The sequence below is a fragment of the Euprymna scolopes genome, chromosome 3 (assembly GCF_053919585.1).
Source record: "Euprymna scolopes isolate OS-2025 chromosome 3, ASM5391958v1, whole genome shotgun sequence".
Lineage (NCBI taxonomy): Eukaryota > Metazoa > Mollusca > Cephalopoda > Sepiida > Sepiolidae > Euprymna > Euprymna scolopes.
In genome coordinates this window covers 138,285,199-138,296,471 of record NC_136484.1, presented here as the reverse complement: position 1 = coordinate 138,296,471, position 11,273 = coordinate 138,285,199, and positions in this window count along the sequence as shown.

Here is an 11,273-nt window from a genome sequence, read left to right as displayed (position 1 = left end):
TAGGGAAAGATCGCATAATGAACGAACGACTAGTACGGAATATCACGTGTTGTCTACTTTAATTGATTATAACTTGTGAGACATTATACATCCTTGAAAAAGGTTGGAGGTTACATCGGTCGAAACGTTATGAAAATAATATCCAATATGAGAACAGTGGTTAAATATTCCAAATAATGCAAATGATCAACCCTGATCTACAAAAATACAGAAACAGAGAAAAATATATTAAAAAATAGATAAACAAAATCCTTTAATCTCTCTCCTTCTCTTTCTCTCTCTCTCCCTCTTTTCTCTCTCTCTCTCTCTCTCTCTCTCTCTTTTCTCTCCAACAACTACGAGTTAAATAGTATTACAGCCTGTGGTGATAATCTTTTTTGTTTATAATAGCCTATTCTAGTCGGTTCTTTCTTTATAACGTTTTACTGTTAATAAACAGAGAGAGAGAGAGAAAGAGAGACGGATGAGTAATAGATGACATCTATTATATAAATCTCACCTGTCTGTTTAAATGTATGTATGTATGTATGTATGTATGTATGTATGTATGTATGTATGCCTACCTAAAACTTTCGACAGAGGTGACAGATTTTAACGAGATTGGTATCGTTTTGAAGCTCGACCCTTCGGACAACAAATATCGAAAAATTGACTAGAAACATTAATTCCTTCACCCTCACCTGGACACTTATCTACAAAGAGGGGTCGCTTTTTTCGCCGATATTTTCGAAAGTCATCCCCTATTTTTGATTGACTAGCCTTAATTTAAATATTCGCCACTTCTGATTTGGTGATGAACGCAACGGCAAAGATGTCATGTTCTTGTTTTGTTTGTTTTTTTTTTTTCATGTTCTTCGCGGTACGGGTTAAAGCCTGCCTGCCTAATACCATTTTTGTTTTTTGTTTTTGTTTGTTTTTTTGGCTTAACACACACCTCCAAACACCCGGGCAACGCCGGGCACCCAGGCTAGGATATAATAAGAGCAGAGGATAAAAAATATATAGCGAGAGAGGGTGAAAGTGATAGATAGAAAGTTAGTAAGCAATTTGAAACATGATGAGTCATTCATCAATTTGATAATATTCTTCATCATTTAATAGACACTCTACCCACCTCATTAAGCTTTATCCCCGAGTGGCTTGTAACTTTGGTCATTAGCATTAAAAAGAAAGCAAGACTAAAGCACTATTTCGAAGATAGGCATAATTGCTTGTGCTATGTCCAGGTATGTAAGCAATGCGATTGTGCGAGCACAACACAACACTTCCTGCTTTGTGCCAATAGAAAACAACCAACAAAAACTGTTCGAGCCACTTGACAAATTGAATGTGAACCAAGATCTTTTAACATATGCAAACATCATCCGGTTAACACATATGCCCAGGATGGGCTCTGACAACAAGCAGAAAGAAGATAGAAAATATGACAATGAAAGCGACCAGCAAATAAGGAAGATAGCATGAAGTGTCAGACAATCCTCGAAATAACACAATTGGGCAATTAGTTTCTAAAAAAAAATAATAATAATAACTTCACAGAGACGAGGATTTTAACGACTTTCCGATGGGAGAAAAAAGTATTTCTTTATTTCAACAATCATAGTCTATGGTTATACTAAGTTTGAGTTAATCAGTGGTTTTGTTTACGTTTTGCTTTCTTTTTCCTATAGATTTAATTCATGCAAAGTACATGGGTATATATGCTGATGACACCACACTCTATAACAGGCACGACAGGAAAACAAATGAACACATATCTAAAGAAATGGCAGAAACACTAGAGGATGACCTACAATCTGTAGTGGTATGGGGACAAAAATGGATGGTCGCGTTCAATACCGCGAAGACTAAACTAGTTTCATTCAATAATTACAAGAAACCTTCTCTACCACCAATAGCAATGGCCAACGACTCTTTATCTGAGAGTACATCTTTCAAACTCCTTGGCCTAACGTTTACAGGAAACATGAGTTGGAACAATTACATTGAAGGCATTGCCAGAGCCGCTGCAAGAAAAGTGGGCTCTCTCTACCGTGCTAGAAAACTACTAACACCCAAAAGTATCCTGTACCTCTATAAGGCCACCATTCGCCCATGTATGGAGTATTGCTGTCATATTTGGGCTGGTACATCTGCTAAAAGGTTCAAAAGAGAGTCGCAAATCTGATAGGCCCTGAACTGGCATCTAAGCTTCAGCCTCTATCCCATCGACGAAACGTTGCATCCCTCTGCCCGTTCTACAAGTATTTCAATGGTGAATGCTCTGACGAGCTGCAAGCACTTGTGCCCCCATGAGGTGAACACCCTCGACAAACCCTCGACAAACCCGACAGGCTGTTAAATCCCACCCCCACACTGTAGAGATCCCTAGATGTAAAAGATCTTTCTACTCCAGTAGTTTCTTCCCCAAAACCGCTAGACTTTGGAATTCCATTCCAGGTCCCTGCTTCCCCAACTGTACTGATGCGCAAAAGTTCAAGTGCAACGTCAACCGACATCTTGCTGCCCAAAATCTCTACATAGTACCCCAGTAGTTGTTGCTCCTGATAGTAGCCCCCTATACCAAAGTGGCAATGTGCCTTGTTTGGGGTGAAAATGTAATAATAAAAAAAAAAATTGGTATTGAGTTATGTTTGAAAAATCTTTCATTTAAATTGTTCTGATTAGCCACAAAGTGGCTCATCTCTTACTCGTATTCGATCTATAACTTTAAATCTCTCTCTCTCTCTCTCTCTCTCTCTCTCTCTCTCTCTCTCTCTCTCTCTCTCTCTCTCTCTCTCTCTCTGTTTATTAAACGTTAAAGCTATTAAAAAACAAAAAAAAACGATGAATTTGAAAATTAAAAATAATTTTTTTTTAATTATTTGTAACTAGATTTATTGAATTTTGACTTAGAGCGATTTTTGTAGAAGCAAATTTATTTATTATTTTGTCAAAGTGCATCAGTTACAGTTTCACGCTCAATTGAAAAGAGCAATAAATTCAAAAGGCAATTTTGTTACATACTCAACCTTAAGTAAGATTCAAATTATCATGTAATCTGACCTCAGGTCAAGATCAATGTGTATGTAGGTCTCAAAGCCAAGATCAGAAGCTTCTCTGTCAAGTATGCCCCGCGCCTCGCACTAGATACGGCCAAGACGAAGAAGCAGCTACAGCAGAAACTAGCTTGGCTGCGAGGGAGGGTGATAGGGTTAGTCAGGAACTAGCTAAGCAGGACCTTCTACGTGAGACTAGCGAGTGTTACAAAGGCCAAGTACTTAGAGCTAGGCTTAGAAAGATAGGCAACAAAGCAGTCAAATCTGACACGGACGTGCATTGTGAGGTTTTTAGGCATGGCTCGGACAAATATATTGCAAAAGTCAAACATCCGGATGGATGCACCTTGGAATCAACTCAGGTGATCTGCGAGAGGTTTTGAAAACATTTCGAGGAGCGTTTTATGCAGCAGCCCGGCCTCCCGGTCCTTGAGTTTAGCGACTATTTGGACGATTCTCCCAACCTCGAGGCAACTAGAATGGCTAGTTGCAAGGGCTGAGAGGTTTTTACTGTGCTGAAGCAGGTCAGCTGTGACAGATCGCCAGGACTCGATGGTCTGCCATACGAACTGTATTTGAGGCTGTCGCCCATGTTTCTGCCTCTTCTGATGGATGTGTTCAACCATTGGTTTGCTCAGGGATCCATCCCAGGGCAAGTCACCAAGACAATGAAGAAATGCTGAAGAAAGGTTATGAGCATGGTGGGGGAGAGTTAGACGACTACAGGCCCATAACTCAGAGTTGAAGATTTTGGTCACAGTCCTGTCAAATCGGCTACAGGTTGTTATCGGCGAGTTGGTTGAGCTGAAACAGAACTACACTGTGAAGGGGAGATTGATTCAAAACAACTTGCACCTGATTCGCACGATCCTAGAGGGGGGAATAGATGACGACATGGAAGCCGTGCTGATCAATTTAGATCAGTCCAAAGCTTTTGATATGGTCGACCATCACTTCCTGGCATTTGTCTTAGAGGCCACCGGTTTTAAACCGGACTTCTGTAAGTGGATCTCCATGATGTATCGACAGTCCACAGCTGTCGTGCAAGTCAACAGAAAGCGCTCAAAAGCTTTGTTATCTCTCGATCGGTTCATTAGGGTTGTCTACTATCGCCCCTGCTATACGTCCTGGCGAGCTGAGACGTGGGGAGGCAAATTCGGTCCTGCACGGAATTGCTATACTTGGTGGCTCAGCCGCTAAGGTATCCGCATTCGCTGATGACGTCACTGTCTTTGTGTCAAGCTTCTGAAACATTGAGATCATGTCAGAGGTGCTCGGTATGAAAGAATTACAGGAGCCAAGATAAACTGCAGCAAGTCAGTCGGATCTCCAGTTTGATAAAAATTGGTCAGAGGGACGGTCAAAGGTGGAGGCTGTGGTCAACTCCTGGCTTCCTAGGAAACTTTCCTTAAAGGGTACAGCTGAGGCGAGCGCCACGTAGTCTTTCCTCTCATCCTTTACCGACTGACCATATTTCCCCTGCCTGCAAAACACCTAAAAGCTTTCATTGAACTCTTGTTCTCACTTCTTTTGGGACAGAGGAAGACACTGGGTGAGTAGACAGGCCTGTATTCAACGTCCGTGTGAGGGAGGCTTGGGAATGCCGGACTTGAAGTGTAATCGAGATACTGAGAGGATGGCCTTCCTGAGCCACTATATGCAAGACAATCAACCGTGGCACCCCGCAGTTACTGCCGCCTTTCCCAACCTCATTCTCGACCCCTCTGTCAAGAACTGTCGCAGGCCACGGCGATAATCTGCTTTCCTAAAAGAGTGCCGAGCTGCGCTAAAATGACTACCAAGGTCCAACGACCTTGTGACTGCTACCGATAGGCAACTCCACAGGGATCTAGTAAGGGGGGCCGCCAATGACCCGCTATGCATGCGTTTGGGTTGGCAGCAGAGTGAGATCTGCTCCGTGTGGAGTTGGGCGCCAAATTCGAGTCATCTGAACAATTCGGAGTTCTCTCTGACCTGGCAATTGGCCCAAAATGCCCTTCCACTCAACAACATACAATGCAGTTCCGGTTTTTTGGAGTCGCCTGCCTGTCCCATTGCGGAATAACAGCCATAGAAACGACTGATCACGCTTTCTTCGATTGCCGCAAACTCTTCCATTACTGGTCGTATGTCAGCGAGGTGACGGCTTGCATTGATCCTGAGCACCCTCGCCCAATTACCGTATCCAATGTCGTTGACACCATGAGGCCGCTGTGAGACAGGGAAAGACAAATGGTCTACATTACGATCCTGGCCGGTGATTTGGACGTCGTGTCTGCAGGATGGCCAGGGGTGTTGTTTTTTTCTGATCAGGATCTGGTCGCTTTCTTTAAGCACCAACTACGGGTGAAGATCAGATGTGATAGAAGAAGGCTGCATTGTGTGGCATTTGACAGAAGATGGATACATGTAGCAAGTCTGTGGAAAAAAGGAGCCAAATTTGAATATGTGTTCCCCGCCTAGGTGTGGAACGTGCAGTTCCGTCAAGTGTAATTTTATCTTTAGACTCTTAGCTAGCCAAGTGAGTGCTCCATCCCTCCCTGATTATGAAGCCTCAAAGATCCCCATCCCCTCCTGACTGCAATTTTTTTTTTCACGTCTCCCTCTAAATTTCACCCATCTTGGAAAGAAAGAAATCAATCACTAACCCCCACCATCCCTCACCGAAAAATGTTTTTTTCTCCATTTTGTCCTATCTAGAGAGCATCCCCACTTAGAGACTGGCCCGCAGGAGCTCAGGTTCCTTTACAAACCGAAGGGAAACGGGCAATCTACCAACTAGACAGGGTTGGGAGGGCCCTACTACCACTGCTTGTATTTTTTCTTCCCTCGACACAAATGAATTATTGTATTACCTTTATTGTTATCTTTTTTTGTTTTTACGCTAATAAAAAATGTTTTAAAAATTGGGTGCTAAGTAGGACGTCCCCAAGTAGGGCGAATGCGGTATTATGGTGAAAGAAGATCCTAGCTAACAGAAACTTTTGTTTAGTTCTAGAGTGACAAGGATGATCAACGACCCCTTTCTCCCCTCCTTTTGAGTTGGCCTTGTGCCTAAGGTTTTTGTTCATGTTTATTTTTGCCTGAATAAAAGATTTAATATCTCAAAGTGTAGTATCTGTTCTTCAGATACTACACTTCAATTTCTTGTTCTTTCTCAGTGGAGGAGAAATCCTTCATGGCTGAGACAATTTTTAATTTTTGTTCCTTTCTTCGCGTTAAAAAATGACCCTGGTGTCTAACTCTGCCCCATGGGGAGGCATTGTAAAAAAGTACTCCATTTTGTGACAATATGGAATCTTTTAGATATTATAGAGGAGCTTAGAACAATAGATTCGTGAAGCAGTTTCTACACACAGTATTTACCTATTGAACAACTATCCCTAACCTTAACCTTTGATGCATCTAGAATATATCTCTTCTCTACAATTATATAAATGCAACTTTGTCTCTGTGTGTATGTGTGCGTGAGTGCGTTCCTTATAGACTTCGAAACTGATGAACAGATTTTCTTTAAAATTTACAGAACTTTAGTGTATCAGTCTGGAAGTGATTTTAGTTAAGTTTTGTCTCAGAATACCCCTGAATACTGATAATCGATAATTGAAACCGTTATTTTAATTTATCTATCATCCGTAAAGCCATTTTTTCCATGTCGTCGCTTAGCAACAATGATAGAATAATGGGCCGCAAAAATTCTACTGTGGGTAAGTTGATAGCGTGCTCTTTTTTTTTTTTGCATGATGTGGTCTATAGGTTCAAACTTCGCACGTAAATTTCTTAATTTTCTTTCATTAACTGCAAAGAATTTTATAAGACTTGAAAATTTACGTGTTTTTAGCAAAAGTAAATTATGTTTCTGTTTTTGAATGCTCATTGAACAAGCAACTGATCCTGAAGAAATTGCAAAATAGTCTACACACATATTTAGTGAAAATGTGATTCAGTGGTTTCTTAGATGTTGGTTTAACAAAAATGGGCCCTAACAACCAGGGTTGCGGAGTCGAATCGTAAAAGTCTGGCTCCGACTCCTAGAATTACTAGAATGCCGACTCCAACTCCGACTCCTTTAATATCTTCAACTCCGACTCCGACTCCCGACTACGACTCCAACTCCGACTCCTTGACCCTTTGTGAAAATCTATTTTGCAGATCCATTTACCAGGCTCTCACATTTATTCAGCATGCATTTTATAATTACTTTTCATGTATATCATTTTCGACATTTAACATTCACTTGTATGATAAATATACTCACATATAAACCCAACCAGCTTTATAGAATAAGTTTAGATAACAAAGGGATAAAAAGTTTACAATTAAATTTTATTATGCTATCAGTTCAAAATAGAATAAAATATTTAGGGATAGGGAAACCTCTTTAGGCCATGTCATTTCGAAGCCAAACGCTTCTCATCAGAAGAGGGGGATAAAGAAATTATACAGAGAATAATATTTTAAAAGATAATATTGCCTTTATGGAATCAGGATCAAAGGTAAAACAGGAAAAAGCCATAAAGGGCTATAGTAGCATGGATTGCTTATTATTGAAATATCATATACATATGATGATTGCAACGTCTTGTCAGACGAGTGCCACTCCCTCAGACATTTAAAATCCATGAGCCCAAATGCCTGAGGGAGTATCTATACAAATATGATGTTACAGAGTCTTAGCTTTGTACGACAGCTAAGTCTCTCTCTCGGTTCAAAATGTTGAGATCCAGCAACAAGTAAGAGCAAGATAGCCAGCAACAAATTAAATGCAGTCCAGCTTAATGCGGGTAATGGTCTTCCGCTTTATGGTTTTTTAAATCAGAGATTTGCTCCTCCTAGAAAGGTTGCCTTCACCACGGCTTACGGGAGCCCTCTCCACCCCAATACGCATATACACATACACAAATATACACGGTGCTAGTTGGCCGTTGACCCAGAAAAAGAGTTCATTCGCCCATATACATATATATACATACATACATACATATACATACATATATATATACATACATATATATATACATACATATATATACATATATATACATATATATACACATATACATATACACATATACATATATATACATATACATATATACACATACATATATATACACACATACATATATATACACATACATATATATATACATATACATATATATCCATATACATACATATATACACATATACATATATATACATATGCATATATATATATATATATATATATATATATATATATATATATATATATATATATATATATATACATTCATATACATATTACAAGGCTTGTCTGTATTTTTTTATAATATATAATAAATTTTATTTTTTTTATTATTTTTGGGAGCCACATATCTACGGATTATATTTTTAAGAATACTCTCATCGATTTTTGAGTTTTTGTGTAACCGGTTACGGTAATATATATTAACAGGTTGATAATTTTCTTGAATATTGCTAATTTGATTCAAATTACTAATGGCTAATTTTATTTCTTTATCTACAAGAGAGTTAGGGAATTGATTATTTACTAACACTTGTTTTATATTTTTTAATTCATTAAAGAATATTTTTTGCCGGAGGAAATCACAATTGCACGGTGTATAAGATTCCTTATTATATTCGTTTTATAGCGGAATGGACATTCACTTTTAAAATTTTAAATACAGGAATTAACGGATGTAGTTTTTTTAAAAACGGAAGTGATAAATTCATCGCTACTAGAGTCAATGAGAACGTCTAAAAACGAGATTTTATTATTAGTACTTAATTCATATGTAAAGTTAAGAACTGAATTATTCTGAAAGATACCCTTTAAATATTTTATTTCCTCTGTGTTATTGACAAGAATTGGTATATCGTCTACATATCGAACGTAAATAGAAGGTTTCTCTATTAAATTAAATACCTTGTTTTCTAGATCAGCTTGTATAGTCTTCCACAGTATCACATCTCTTCAAGTTAATCGACGTCAGCTACAATCATTAAGTGCTCATAAATGACAACTCAAAATGTTTATTTATATGAATACGTTTCCCTACTTATTACTTTTTCCTGGTTGATTTTAGTTTATTACTAGCACGTCGCCTGGTGTTGCCGGTGATAAAATATGCTTAAATGTGATATTTTAATTCATGCAGATTTCATATTTATTTCTATAGAGGCAATTCTTTTATTAATCATTATATTGTACCTAATATGTAAAAGTGATTTCAAAAGTTAAAAAAATATAAAAATAAAAATATGACTTAGTTGCCATCAGCTAGAATTGCAACCAAAACATATAGTTTCCCAGCATTATTCGTTACATGGTCAACATGGTCATGGTTGCGGCTTAACCCTAGGTTGGTTGGGCCAGCTCTTTCCAAAAAGTTCACCACATCCTGAACACTAGCTGAGCAGACAAAGCGATTAAAGGCTGCTTCTGTTATAAGTACAAGCCATTCATGGTTCCAGCGACAGACCCTTGAAAAGGTTATGACCTAGAATCAGTACAGCATCCTGCTTCACTGTCTTGAACCAGGTTTTGAGTTGGCCTCCACAAGATTTTTTCCAGCCTAGTGGCAGTGCTGGATCGATGACTTCATTGATGAAGTCACCTGGGTATTATCAAAGGACATGGCCAATTCAATGAAAGCATCTGGCAAAGAGAAATTTTTGGAGGGGTGTATATTGCAGCGAGTACGTTTGGAGATAAACTGTTATTAGTGAACATGGAGGTTGACGCCTAGGCATTGATGATTGCATAGGTCACTTACCCACACAGGCCAAGTATCACAGCCATAAAGGAGAACAATGCAGACAAGTACTTGGTAGATTCTGACTTTGGTGTTCAGCCTTATTTTTTTTTCGAGGTCAGAGCCATGATCAAAATTAACAGAAGGTGGTGCAAGCATTGCTGATACGGTTAAGAATGTCTTCCTCTCCTTGACCTGTTGCAGCGATGACAGAGTCAAGATATTTGAACTGATCAACCTCTTTAAAGCTTTCCATGTTTATGACAATTGTTTTTTTCATTTGGGAGAAGGCTACCATTAGTATCTTTGTATTACTGGCATTTATTTTCATACTGATCTTTGAAGCATAAGGTTGTATCTTATCACTGGTCAATTTAATGTCAGCAAAGCTTTCACCTAACATGGCAATATCATCAGCATAGTCAAGATCCGATATTTGCAGACCATGACTTACTGTTACACGATGAACGTTGACCAGGGCGTTCAATGTGATCCAGTTAATGACATAATTGAAGTGCATAAGTGAGACCTCAGAGTGAGTCAAAGAATACTGTACAGCTTTCTGGTATCACCAGTAGGTGATACCAGAAAGCTGTACAGTATTCTTTGATGAGGCTGGTTCCATGTTTTTAGCAATTTTCTGCCAATAGATGTTGCGATCAGATCTTGCAGAGCAAGCAGTTACATGACACAGTGGAAGTCATTGGAGCTGGAGCTGAATCTGGAGCTGGAGCTGAAGCTGGAGCATCGAGCTTGTTTTGTTCAGTTTGCGAGCTCAATAGTGTGGCCTAACAGCCAATTTTTGACACATTTTTTGGTGATGCCAAGAATCTGACATGTTACTTCATTGAGATTGCTTTGAAGGATTGCCACAGCTCCTCGACATCTGTGTCAGTCGATTGAAGTGCTTCAATGTGGTTGAAACAGTTGTACACATGGTTTTTACACATGCAGTGCTAGGACAGCAAGTGCGTCAGATCCCGCTGATGCAGTGGCAGATATCATGTTCATGGTGTGTGGTAGACTCATTGAAATGATTATTATTAATTACCATCTGAGCTAAGTCCATATGAATATAAAACTTTAAAAAATAATGATGTTAAATGAAAAAATGTATATTTGTATATGCATGGAAGTAACATATTAAGTTGACTTATGCCTGCCAAGTTCCAATTTTTTTCAATTTTGATCCCTTAGCAACTATTTTTAACAAATAAATATTAAATCGAATTTGTCCCAGAGGTCCAAATGCCCTAAATATCAAGTTTCAAATCTGCAGACCAAAAGATTGATAGAGTAGTTTGATAGAAACCGTTCCTCACACAGACAGAGAGATAGACAGAAAAGATCACTTTCATATATATACACTAGCAGGCCGCCCAGCCTGGTTTGAAAATATATTTTGAATTATGAAGATTACTTATTCATTATTATTATAGATACAATTCTCTATTAATTACTATATTGTTCTCAATATATAGTAATGATTTCA